The sequence below is a fragment of the Talpa occidentalis genome, unplaced genomic scaffold (genome assembly GCF_014898055.3).
Source record: "Talpa occidentalis isolate TD23 unplaced genomic scaffold, MPIMG_talOcc4v2.1 talOcc4.10, whole genome shotgun sequence".
NCBI lineage: Eukaryota > Metazoa > Chordata > Mammalia > Eulipotyphla > Talpidae > Talpa > Talpa occidentalis.
Window position 1 is genome coordinate 17,119,081 of NW_023600993.1, and position 13,004 is coordinate 17,132,084.

A 13,004-nucleotide genomic window follows, 5' to 3' on the forward strand; every position below is an offset into this window, starting at 1 on the left:
CCAATTCAGGATATGACTGAATTCAAAACCTGACTTTTACAGAAGTAAGCACGATGGTCATGTGATATGTACAAGATGGTCAAGTGATTGTCTTGTGATGGTATAATATATATATATTATATTATACATATACTATAATTATAGTATATAAATAGTATATATAGTATGCTAGTGTATATATGCTATAGTATATATATATATAGTATATATCTGCATGCTTGCATATTTTCAAATGCTTGAACTATTTCACTTTAAAAAATGAATGCAGTAATATGATTCATTCATAAAAGTTTACAATTAAATGCCAGAGTAATATTCAAAAAAATTTGGATGCACTTTAGAGCATACAAAATTTACTTTAGATTTTTTTAAAAGCACATGAAAATGAGTTTGGAATGATTGAGTCAGAAAGTGGAATGGTAATTGCCAGAGGCTCGGGGAGGGAGACGTGAATTGCTATTCAATGGCATAGTTTCTGTGATGCAAGATGAAAAAGTTCTAGAGATGGACCTTACAACATTGTCCTTATAGTTAACAATACTGCCCCATACACTAGAAAAATTTTAAGAGCTTATATATCATGCTACTTGTTTAAAAAAAAAATGTCCACCACACCATGCATGTTAATGAATATCCCTAAGCTTTAATTATCAAAAGTTTAAATGATCATTAATAACTGGGTACATTTATAGCATTACAGTAAGAATTAAAGAATACACAAATACACAGTGTGACAAGGCTGAATCAAAATAAATTACAAATATCCTCTTTTCCAATTTCAGGAAAATACATTTACTTGTGTATGTGCTGGTTTGTTAACTTTCCCTTTTCTAGCATGAAAATGAATTCAAGATTCATTTCTCTGTACAATGTCTACCACCTATTTATTTAATGTTTTCCTTTTTTCACCGAAACATTCACCACCATCTCAAGATTTAGGAATATTCGTCAGTGTGAAGGCTTGTGAGAGAGCTACATAGATAAGAACCCCTGATATTAGAATAAGGGGCAAGATTCTTTTTGTTTAATTCACTATTATTTAGCAAATTAAGTAGTAAAAATGATGTCAGAGTCTTATTCAATATTTCTGGCCTCATGGGTAGACACAATGAACAAGAATGATGCCTGAAAATTTGTAGGGAAACAGATCTCAGAAGCCACAATCCTTATCAGCACAATCTTCCAGCAATTTTTTTTTTCTGAGGGGTGGGAGATGGCAGGGGATGGGATGTCTCCTGTTTGCCCCTCTGGACCTCACCCTTCTGGGCTCTTGTGCCTGAGCTAACCTGCACATATTGTGGAAGGATCCCCTGCTCTAGCCTCTGTATGCTGATGGTTTTAACCAGTCTGGGGACAGTGGCAGGACACTGGAAAGAAGGAAATGGTATAAGCAGGTATTTCTGTTCCTGCTCCTCTCTCCAGATTTGCAGTGGAATCCCCACTTCTCAACCTGAGGCTGAGGCTCCTTGCTTGCCTTAGCATCCCCTATTCCACTTTCAGACAAAAACTCCCTGCCCTGCTTACCCAGAGGTTGCACCAGGGTTTCCCACAATTGCTACCATCAGGATACTGCACGGTTTGTCTCCCTAAATCTTGCCCACCTCTTTATCAGGCTCTTCTCATATCACCCAATTTGAAGGTCCCTGTGGAGACAGGGAGGAAGAAAAGAAGAAAAAAATCAAAATAAGAAAAGACACAGAAATGTTAAGTGCACATAGGTGACTCAGCCACACAGTCCGCCTTCCCACTGTTAATGGCTCTATTTGTGTGGAAAAAAGAATTAAGTAAAAGTTTTGCAATTAAATATACTAAATTTTATGAACACCATAGTTATAATTATTCCATGTTTCTGAAACAAGATTGCATTTTGCAGAGTTATTTATCTAGATTTTAAATCAGTCATTTTTGTATCCCCACCCCTAAAACATGTAAGAATCCTGAAATGGGTAGTTTTTTCTCTTACAGACATGAAGAAACTGAGTGTTGGCCCAAATAAATGATTTGGAATATATATAGATTATGTAAGTGTTTGACAAAAGAATGAAAGCCCCATTGGGGAGATTTAAAGTCACCGCACAATTTTAAATGGTTTTGATGACTCTCTAACTCATCAGGACTACTACCTAGTAACTTTAACATGCCTGACTTAAGACCTTTGTAAGCTTACAACATAAATATGACATTCACTACCTAACAACCTATGTGCAAAGGGAGAAGTGAATTGAAATAAATAATACCCTTCAATGGAAAAGTTTGCTGCCCTGTCATTCTCACTCCCAACTAAATATTCTGGGCCAAGGGAAGACTTCCAGAAGGAAATTCATCCAAAAAATTTTCATCTTCTTCCTTTACAAAGAGAACACAGAGTGCCCTCCTGTGTATAAAGTGAAAATAAATCCCTAATATTACCAATATCACCAAGATAACTGTAAGAGTCATTGTTTTTCTAAGAGAAATTTATAAATATTGTGACATTCTTAAGCACAAATATTTAATATAAATATATTTAGTAAATATTTTATAAAATGTTTAATATATTTACTATTTTTATAAAATATATAATGATAAAATAAATGTTGAATAAGTTGTCATACTGTGGACATTGTTTCATTTTTGGAGCAACATTTTTTTATAGCATTATGTAGGTTTCAGATACATAGCATTGTAAGCCAACATCTATATGCATACATCAGGAGCCCCACCCAAAATCATTATTGTTTTCAATTCCAGCTATGTAGTATTTACACCTGGAGTTGGGGGAATCTCAGAAATGCGGATGGATTTAAAACACAGCCTCATTTTATTCTCCAATTAAACTAAACTAAAATTAAAGTCTCAGATATCTAAATTATAAACTATAATATCAAATTACAAAAATTTTAAGATTTAGAGTGCTACTAGAATGTTCAACACTTAAGAGACATTAAGACAAAGTTTACAAACAGTCACTATGAATGTCCAAGATTTTCCTCATCAGGGTTTTTAACTAAATTAATTTGTGTAGGATAACTGTCTTCTGCAGCAGAGAACTCCTAAGTATTGGGCTTTTTTCCTCCATGAGTCTTACAAAGTTGTCGATTTCCAGAGGGACTGTCAGACAAACCCAGTTCAACTTGAAAAGGACACCACTTGTCTGCCAATGATGATTTGATTACAGTTAGGCTATTAGGCAGAACTTTCAAGCAAATTTCTACATAAGTGCTTGAGTTAATAAAATAGCATCCATTTATCTCCTGAGAAAGCCATCCATCACATGTCTAAAATTACAAATTTGGAAGACATGGGGTACCAGTGAGAGAATTTGTTTTTCAATAGAAATACTGATAAGTAGTCATATTTTTATAGTTGGAAATCAATTTGATTTCATTTTGGAGAGCAAATGGCCTGGTTTTGTGCAGAGGCTTTACTTTAAGCTACTTATACATTCTTACATTCCTATCTATTTGTTGTGTTCTAGTGTCCTCCAATGGATAATCTTGATAGTACTGGCATTGCAGAATCTATCTGAATCTGAGAATCTCCAGGAAGCTGAATGGTACATGAGCTATGTGAGCAAATAATCTTTGAAAGAAACCCAGTTTCCCTATCTGGACTGAATCAAGTAACTCATCAAAAGTCATTTTTCCTTAATAGACAATGAGCTCCAGAGTCATTCAGATTAAATCCTATTAGTCCCATTCTCTTTTTATCATACTGAATAATCTTTTTTTTAAATTTTTTTATATATATATATTTTTATATAGAGGCATGTTTTTTATTTATTTATTTGTTTGTTTGTACATGCACTGGGTACAGTCAGAAGCATGGGAGGGTGAGAGAATTCACCAGAGCCAGAGTGGGGAGCAGAGCAGGCAGAAGGACCGAAGTACACTGCTGAGGGGAGCAGCGGGGGGCAGGAGAGGTCTGCGCGCCATGTGAGACCCTCCTCTGGTGGCCGGGGAGCAGCCAGGGATTGAACTGGCGCTGCAGAGGCCACGGGCAGCTTCTCAACCCAGCGCTCAACTGCTGCGCCACCAGGGAGGCCCTCATACTGAATAATCTTTAAAGTAAGGGACCCAGATCTATGAAAGTTACTTTTGAAAAATGTAGAAAGAATGTAATCTAGTGGTTGGAACTTATTAGCTTAGAGAATAACAGGAAATATTCTAAAATTCATCAAATAGGACTCAAAAGCAATTTGTTATGCAAAGTAAGATTTTAAAAAGCAAAATTACATAACATTAATGAATAAATCAGTCAGAATTAGTGAAAGGTTTGAATTAGAACATGGCCACAACTAGGGTTCAATTTCAATAGAGAGCCCAAGTAATTACAAAATCCAATGCTATTCTTTAAAATCTATGTGTCCCTACGTGATTTGCACATCAAAGACATCTTTACAGACACATCACCCAAAGCAGTGATAGTGAAGGCAAAGATCAACAGCTGGGACTACATCAAATTAAAGAGCTTCTGCACAGCAAAAGAGACAATAACCAAAACAAAGAGAAACCCCACCGACTGGGAGAACATTTTTGTACCCAACACTAATGATAAAGGACTGATCACAAAAATCTGCAAAGAGCTGATGAGACTCAACAACAACAAAGAAAATAATCCAGTCAAAAAATGGGCAGAAGAGCTAAAAAGAAACTTCTCTGAAGAGGAAATGCAAATGGCCAACAGGCATATGAAAATATGTTCAACATCACTTGTAATCAGGGAAATGCAAATCAAAACTACCATGAGATACCATCTCACACCAGTAGAATGGCACATATTAAAAAAACTAGCAACAACAAATGTTGGAGAGGGTGTGGAGAAAAAGGAACTCTTCTGCACTGTTGGTGGGAGTGCAAACTGGTCCAACCACTATGGAGAGCTGTGTGGAGATTTCTGGACCTACTAAACATAGAGCTTCCATAGGATCCAGCAATTCCACTCCTAGGTATTTACCCAAAGGACACAGAAACATCAATTCCAAAGAACACCTGCACCCCTATGTTTATAGCAGCACTGTTTGAAATAGCTAAGCTTTGGAAACAGCCCAAATGCCCAAAAATAGATGACTGGATCAAGAAGATGTGGTACATATATACCATGGAATATTACTCAGCATTCAAAAAAGATAAACACATGCAATTTGCAGCAACATGGATGGCGCTGGAAGGGATCATGCTCAGCGAAATAAGCCAAAAAGAAAAACAAAAATACTGGATGGTCTCACTCATAGCAGGAATCTAGAAAACTTAAATAAGGGACCAGGAAAATGAATAATTATAAGAAAGTGAAAATCAAAATCAACAAAAAACTATGAAACAGAGACACTTTTTGGGGGGTGGGGGGCGGGAGGGGTGGGACTGGGGTCAGAATGGGGGGGTTGCAATTGTATGGGGAATATAAAAATAAAATTTATTATTTAAAAAAAAATAAAATAAAATCTATGTGTCCAAAGGATCTAGCAACCACATACCTCGTTTTCTCATTATTTCCATTTTAAATAAACTCTCTTACTCCAACAACTGGAATTGTGTTACATCAAGTTAACAATTTAAAGATTTATTTGTTTTTTTGCATAGAAGAACTGGGGTACAGGCCAGAGGTGCAGGGAGTGAGAGAGGATTCACCAGAGTCAGAGTGGGGAGCAGAACAGGCAGATGTACTGAAATACACTGCTGAGGGGAGCAGCAGGCAAGACAGGAGAGGTCTACTGCGCCATGTGGGTCAGCTCCCTGGCCAGGGATCAAACTCATACTCAGAGGCTGGCGAGAGCTTAATAGCACTGAGACTTTAACCCCTGTGCCACCAGGGAGGCCCGAGTTTACCGATTTTGATCCAGAAAATATTGTGACTCAAACTGTGGTTGGGAGGAAGGGGAACTAGAGTCTTTTGGATATATTCTCTCTTTTTTTTTAAAGATTTATTTATTTATGCATACAAGAACTAGGGTACAGGCCAGAGGTGTGGGGGGGTGAGACGATTCATCAGAGACAGAGTGGGGAACAGAACAGGCAGATTGACTGAAATACACTGCTGAGGAGAGCATCAGGTGAGTCAAGAGAGGTCGGCTTCGCCATGTGGGTAGCTCCCTGGCCGGGGATCGAACTCTTGCTGCAGTGACACTGCAGTGACTGCAGATAGCTTCATAGGTTGTGTCTTAACCCCTTGCACCACTAGGGAGGCCCTGCATATATTCTTAATGGAATAAGAATGTGCACTAAGCCCTGTTTCCATGATGAACTCAAGGAAGCTAAAATATGGTGCCACCTGATATTGCCAAGGTGTGTATATTCTCCTATTGCAACTACTAAAGCATTTAAAATAGTTATAGAGCACTAGAACCATATGTAGAGACAATACCAGGGGTGTGATTCCCTCACCTACTCACACCTATTTCATGGTAATGCCAACAATCTGCTATTGTGCCTACAAAATAGACCCTCAAAAGTTTCTAAACATTGAGTGAGGGCCAGATAATTTTAATAAAATGATGAATTATAGTCCTGAAGGAACTTCAACAATTAATTGTTCATTTCAGGATATGAATAATGTGTTCAGAGTTGAAATTAAATAGCACCTGTGGCATGTCCTAAAAGCAAGTAATAGCTAGCTGCAAGTCAAATGAAATGTGTAATTATATGCTCTTACATATCCTTTCCCATAGGAACTTGTTTATAGTTCCAAATATAGTGCTATGAATCTCAGTAAGCTTGTCCCATCAAGAAGAGATAGTTCCTTGTCAGTTTCTCTACCATGTTAATTGATAAACATAAACTATATAACACAGAACTATAGACTATGTGAAGGTACAATCATACAAGAGTGCACATGTTGATGAACATAAATACAGTAATAGTGATATCAGTAAACCTGAGATCTACAGAAGCGAGCACCTCCTGAGAGAAAATCTGCCAAGTATTTAAGATGTCTATGTGTGGGTCTCCCAGGTGGCAAAGGGGTTAAAGTCTCAACAGGAGGTAACAATTTTGAGTACCAGGTGGATATGAAACAAGAAAACTGAATGATGTATGATAGTTTATGCAATCGAAATTATTCTCTGAGCTCATTATCTCTTACTTCAAATCAATTTCTCCTTCTACATGCATACTTCTTCCAAAGTTGTCAGTCTCCAGTTCAGGTTTAATAGATTCATCTTTTAAGTCTACAGATGAACAATGACTCATTCTCATTAATATCTTGCCTATAGCATATTTTCTATAGGCTCTTACAGTTGGCCCCTCTTTCTTCCTGTTCCTGAGATTTAACCTTTATCTGTTATTGTTGAAAGACTGTCCTGGAAGATCTCCTATTTTTTATGTCACTTAGACTAATTAATTTTTTGAAAATACTCCTTAATCAAATCCACATCCAAATCATGAGTGAATCCCTCATCACCATTTCTTTTAGATACAAATTCATTAGCCTATCACTTAAAAATCTCTAAACTCCCCCCTGCTTTCTTTTTGAAATTCACTTTGTCCACTCTCCTTGAAGAAAACAAAATCTTCCAAGTACGCTGACCTTTCCACTGTTAAAATATATATATCCAGAACATGGAAATAAAGCAAAAGACCGCGTTCTTTCAATGTTATTTGTAGGCCTTTCATTAAAGGTCCATCAAAGAAGAGTGTCTAGGGACATTCATTTTGCTCAACTCAGTTTATCACTAAATAAAGACCCAATATAATGAATTCACACATTGTCATGTAGATTTTCACCCAGCAGAATAACTCTAGAGGCTAAGTTTATTGCCTTGTAGAATATCATCTAGTTTTGTATCTAACAACCATATCCTAAGTTTCCTGTATTAAACTGCTAAGGATATATCATTCCCCAAATATTCTGGGGCCAGCCACACCATGGCACTGGCTCCTTGCAATAAGATTAACAAGATCTTGGGGCCTCCCCGGTGGCGCAGTGGTTGAGAGCTCAGCTGCGAAGCTGCCTGCAGCCTCTGCAGCACCGGTTCGATCCCCGGCCACCAGGCAAGGGTCTCACATGGCGCGCAGACCTCTCCCGCCGCCCGCTGCCCCCCTCGGCAGTGTATTTCGCAGTCTGCCTGTTGTGTTCCCTGCTCTGGCTCTGGGGAATTCTCTTACCCTCCCACGCTTCTGACTGTACCCAGTGCTTGTATAAATAAATAAATAAATCTTTAAAAAAAAAAAAGATTAACAAGATCTTCTAAATGTTCATTTACAATTTGAAAAACAGTTAATTTTTTAATTTTTCAAAAAGCATACTTTAAACTTTTTTTTAAAGGCTTTTCTCATTCTTCCTTCCACGGCTCATCCCGCTACACCCTATTAGCCTCTAGAATTCAACAGGCTTCCGTGAGCACTGGACTTTTTGCTCCTTTTTTCTTTCCCAAGTGAATGGTCTGAGTCACCAGTTGTTTCCAGCTGAATCATCCACAGATGATAATCTCCACGTGAAGTCACAAGTGCTATGTTTCTGTTCATCAAACTCCTAATTCTTCTCTTTCTTGTCCAAAATGTCCATGAAGATCCTTTTGGGACCCTTTTTTTAAAAGGCCTTCCTCTCTTGCCGACACTCTAAATCAGTGGGGTTCTTGTCAGTTTCATCCTCTTTAGTGGTTTCTCCCTTTCCCCGTCTGTGGCCCATTTCATCATCTTGACTACTGGTTTTCTATTTCATTTCCTCCTCTTCCTCTGAATTGTCTAGCATCTTCTCCAAAGTCATCTGTTGCTGTTTTTCTGATTCTTTCAATTGAGTGATTGTCAAGTGAGATTCTGCCTCGCAGTCTTTCTCTCGTCCCTCAAAAAGTAAGAGCTTGCTATAAACATAGGGGTGCAGGTGCCCTTTTGAATTAATGTTTCTGTGTCCTTTGAGTAAATGCCTAGGAGTGGAATTGCTGGATCATATGGGAGCTCTATCTTTAGTAGGTTGAGGAATCTCCACACAGCTCTCCATAGTGGTTGGACCAGTTTGCACTCCCACCAGCAGTGCAGGAGAGTTCCTTTTTCTCCACATCCTCGCCAACATTTGTTGTTGCTAGTTTTTTTAATATGTGCCATTCTCACTGGTGTGAGATGGTATCTCATGGTAGTTTTGATTTTCATTTCTCTGATTACAAATGATGTTGAACATATTTTCATATGCCTGTTGGCCATTTGCATTTCCTCTTTGGAGAAGTTTCTTTTTAGCACCCCTATGTTTATAGCAGCACTATTTACAATAGCTAAGCTATGGAAACAACCCAAATGCCCAAAAACAGATGACTGGATCAAGAAGATGTGGTACATATACACCATGGAATATTACTCAGTATTCAAAAAAGATAAAACTTACGCCATTTGCAGCAACATGGATGGAGCTAGAAGGGATCATGCTCAGTGAAATTAGCCAGAAAGAAAGAAAAATACTGGATGGTCTCACTCATAGCAGGAATTTAGAAAACCTAAATAAGGGACCAAGAAAAATTCTAATTGTAATAAAGAAAAAATCAAAATCAACAAGCAACTATAGACCAGAGACACATTACAGGGAAAGGGGGAGAAGAGAGGGATTAGGGTCAGAATAAAGGGGGGTGGGTATTGTATGGGGAATATAGCCAAAATGAAAATGTATACATTTTGTGCAAAAATGAAAAATGATGTAAGAATTATATAAAATAAATAATTAATTTTTTTTTAAAGTAAGAGCTTGATACTACCTCCAAAGCAAAGAATATGTCCAAAGTGGACCTGACAATAGGTGGGGATTTGGAGAGTGGTTTTTGTTGAGAAAAGTGCTGCGGCTCTTTCAGGAATGTCGAGGTAGAAGCCCTGCCTATGCCTGCATCATTCCCCATTGGGTTTGGGCCCCATTGCTTGCAGCATCATGTGGCACCAAGACCCTCAAGGATATTCTAGAGAAATGTCACAGCAAACAGTCTCCCAAAAAGGCAGTAACTTGTTCCTTCCGAACTACAGGTGTCAGACATAGTGTCACTTTTCAGGGTTTCTCAACTGGTTGGGTCAGCCCAAGGAGGCTCCTGGTAAAAGGGAACCTGGGCCAGGCGAGTAAGGAGCTGCTGGGGGGCCACAGCTTCTCTTCCAGTGGACTTCTTCTATCCCTGCTGTCAGATTCCAGCCTGCAGAAAGTCAGACTGCCTGGAATCCTGGTCCAGGGAGGCCACTGTCCCTTCCTTCTTCACCTCCTCCGAGTCTGAAGGACTGGTGGTTTGTGCCTTGCCCTGCACCACTGAGGGCATATTCTCCAAAAATGACAGGCTTCTTAAAAGCTCTTTTGAGTTCTTCCCAAGCAGTGGCTCAGACTGAGAGGAACTACTCAAGTTTTTATGTTTTATATTATGCTTTATTGATTATATGAGGCACATGCATGAACTCCCTTATAAGATAAAAAGGACAGCAGCCTTATTTTATGTATTGTTCTCTTTCCCATAGAGAAAGACCTTCAATGATTACTTGCAGAATTCACGAACTGAAAAGAAGTTGTAATCATAAATGTTCTGGAATGGTTTTATGGATTCAATTTTTAGGACCTGGGACTAGTCTTTTAACCATTTTCCCCCATTTCTCCCATAATGAGACAAAAATAGTTTTAATGAATGAAGCTCACCAGAAGGTTGACAAGCTTATCATATGCTAGTTAATTCACACAAGCCCCTTAGTTTGACCTAAGCACAGCCCTCTGAATATATGGCACCAAATCTCTTCCTCTCGCAAGGAAGTAGTTTAACAGTTCAGGCAAAAACTAAGTTCAATTGTCTAAACACCTTCAGAGAGACAGCAGAGAGCCTCTGGTGCAGACTGGGTTCCAGATTTTTGTGCAGGACACTACTGGGATTGCTCTCAGGAAGGATAACTGGAGGGAGGGCTGGTAGTGTAAGAGTTGGGCTACAATGCAGTCATAACCAAGCCCTGATTTCATGGGGAGCTCGGGGGTTGGGGTGGTCCTGTTCATGCCAGAAGGGAACCAGAATTTTATGTCCTTGCTTTGATCAATCACTGAATGTAAGGAGCTCTGAGAAGGCACTCTTCGCCTAGGTGGTTGTTTTCAGTGGAGGCAATTCTAAAAGCAGGCTGAAAAGATCGCTCAATAGATAACTTCTCAGCAGCTGATGAAATAAATCCTTCTATTCTGAGGTAGAGATTTTGGCCAGTCCAATTTAGCATCTACAACTAGCTCTAAATGCCAATACATCTAATTTTCTTTTCATTAAGTTTACAATTTTGTTTTGTTGGTTGGACAGGCCTTAGTTCTATAAGGTGAATTACTGTGTGATACGCCCCTACTTCTCATATTTCTGTACCAGTCTGAAACAGATCACAATGCTTTCCCCTAACCCTGGCAATTTTTATTCTCAAAACAAATTAAATGTGTTCACATATCTTCCTTTGCTCTAATGGTCATATTGCAAGAACAAAGATAAATGGAAAGTCTTATATTTAGAAAGTAACGCGGGAGAAAGAGGTAGTATGTCCAAAGACACTGCAGAAACATCTTTTTATTACACTTAGGAATACCTCTAAAGCAATACTTTATAATAGAAAGCATTCTGAAGAGTCAGCAAGTATCTGGCAAATTTGGACAAACAGGATAATTCTGGGTCCTGAATGGACTTATTTGTTTCTTTGGATTAACTCGCTAGGTTTGATGTCTTTACTTTAGAGCTTATTAAGTACATTCACATATATTATTTTATCATTTTTATCCATAATTTTGTATAATAGTCAATGATTATAAAATGTCTATTTTAAAAGGTACAAACTGACTCAGAGAAATTAAGTGATCTTTTCAACATCACACAACTAACAAGAGCAAATTCTTAGCTCTGCAATTCTAAGTATACTGACATGTCTAACGTCACACCAGTAGATGTCAACCATGGTACTGCCATTCACCGTGAGACTATCACAAATCATCTGTTACTAGAAATAACATGTGAAGCTTCCAAATGACTTATTTTTATATATAAGGAAAGGTTGTCTGCATAAAAATGTAGCTCTTGCTCACTTGTACTTAAAAAGACTTTCCTAATAAAAGAAAATGACTACAGCAGGAAGAAGAAAGCTTCAGGCTTTAATAAGCCTGTATGAATATTTCTGATGTATAAATGTCATTTATCAAGTGAGTCTTGGTGGCAGGCTCTACTGCGTCACCCTGCCTCTAAGATCTATGACCAGGACTGCTCCTTTATAACTACCTCCTGAATTTTAGCTTCACCTCTACAACTCCTTTTCAAGATATAGTGAACCACATATTATTTCCCCTAAAACTACTTATCAGCTGCATGTAGCATTTTACTAACCAAAACAGGAAAGCCCAGTGTTTCTTCTCCTCCCTTCCCGTTATTATACTCAGTTGCTTTTCTTCTTTTGCATCTAATTTTGTGACATGACAACATTCCATCAGTAAAAGGTTTATAAAGTTTATAAGGCTAAACTCAGAACAGGAATGAGAATCTTTGTCTGTTAACAATATGTTAAGAATCTTTGTCTGCAAGATCCCACCCACCTACCAGAGAGCAGCCTTCAACTACAGAGAGAGGAACAGGAGTCAGAGAATCTCCCATTACAGGCATTGCAACAGTTATAAGAATACATTGGTCATGTTTTCCATATGATAGAGCTTTTAAGTAATGATAAGATCAGAGAGGAAAATCAATGGCTAGCCAATAAACTACATTACTTATAATAAACTATAGAACTCACCATAGTGTGTATTAGAAGATATTCTGGTCTTTCTAAACATCATTCAGTAGAAGATGAACACTTGTTTCTTACATAAACCTGAAAATAAGCCACATAAATTACTGTCACTAACAGAGAGTTAATGATTATTTAACAAAGTGATTCCAAAATACAATCAAATGAATTTGTGCTCCTTTTAAGAAGCATTATCTAGACATTATAATGCAGGACTTTACCTTAGTGATATGACTTCAAAAGTTACACAGAAATAGTCTCCTCTCTAGTTGTGTGGAGCAACTGCCTGAAGTATTCCTTCAGCTTAGAATATTTTATAACTCTTTTTTGTGAACTAACTTAAGAGCAGATAAC

At 38.0% G+C, this 13,004-nt stretch overlaps 1 long non-coding RNA gene across 1 annotated transcript in view; it reads right to left on the reverse strand.

Moving 5' to 3' along the window:
• The window catches only part of LOC129145287 (uncharacterized), a 31,259-nt gene extending 18,531 nt beyond the window's left edge, over positions 1–12,728 (reverse strand). The window contains exons 1-2 of the long non-coding RNA XR_008550601.1: positions 12,657–12,728; positions 1,525–1,643 (exon numbers count right to left, since the gene is read on the reverse strand). This is a non-coding gene — a long non-coding RNA (uncharacterized LOC129145287). The remainder of the gene's footprint in view (positions 1–1,524; positions 1,644–12,656) is intronic.
• Between the last annotated feature and the right edge of the window lie 276 nt (positions 12,729–13,004).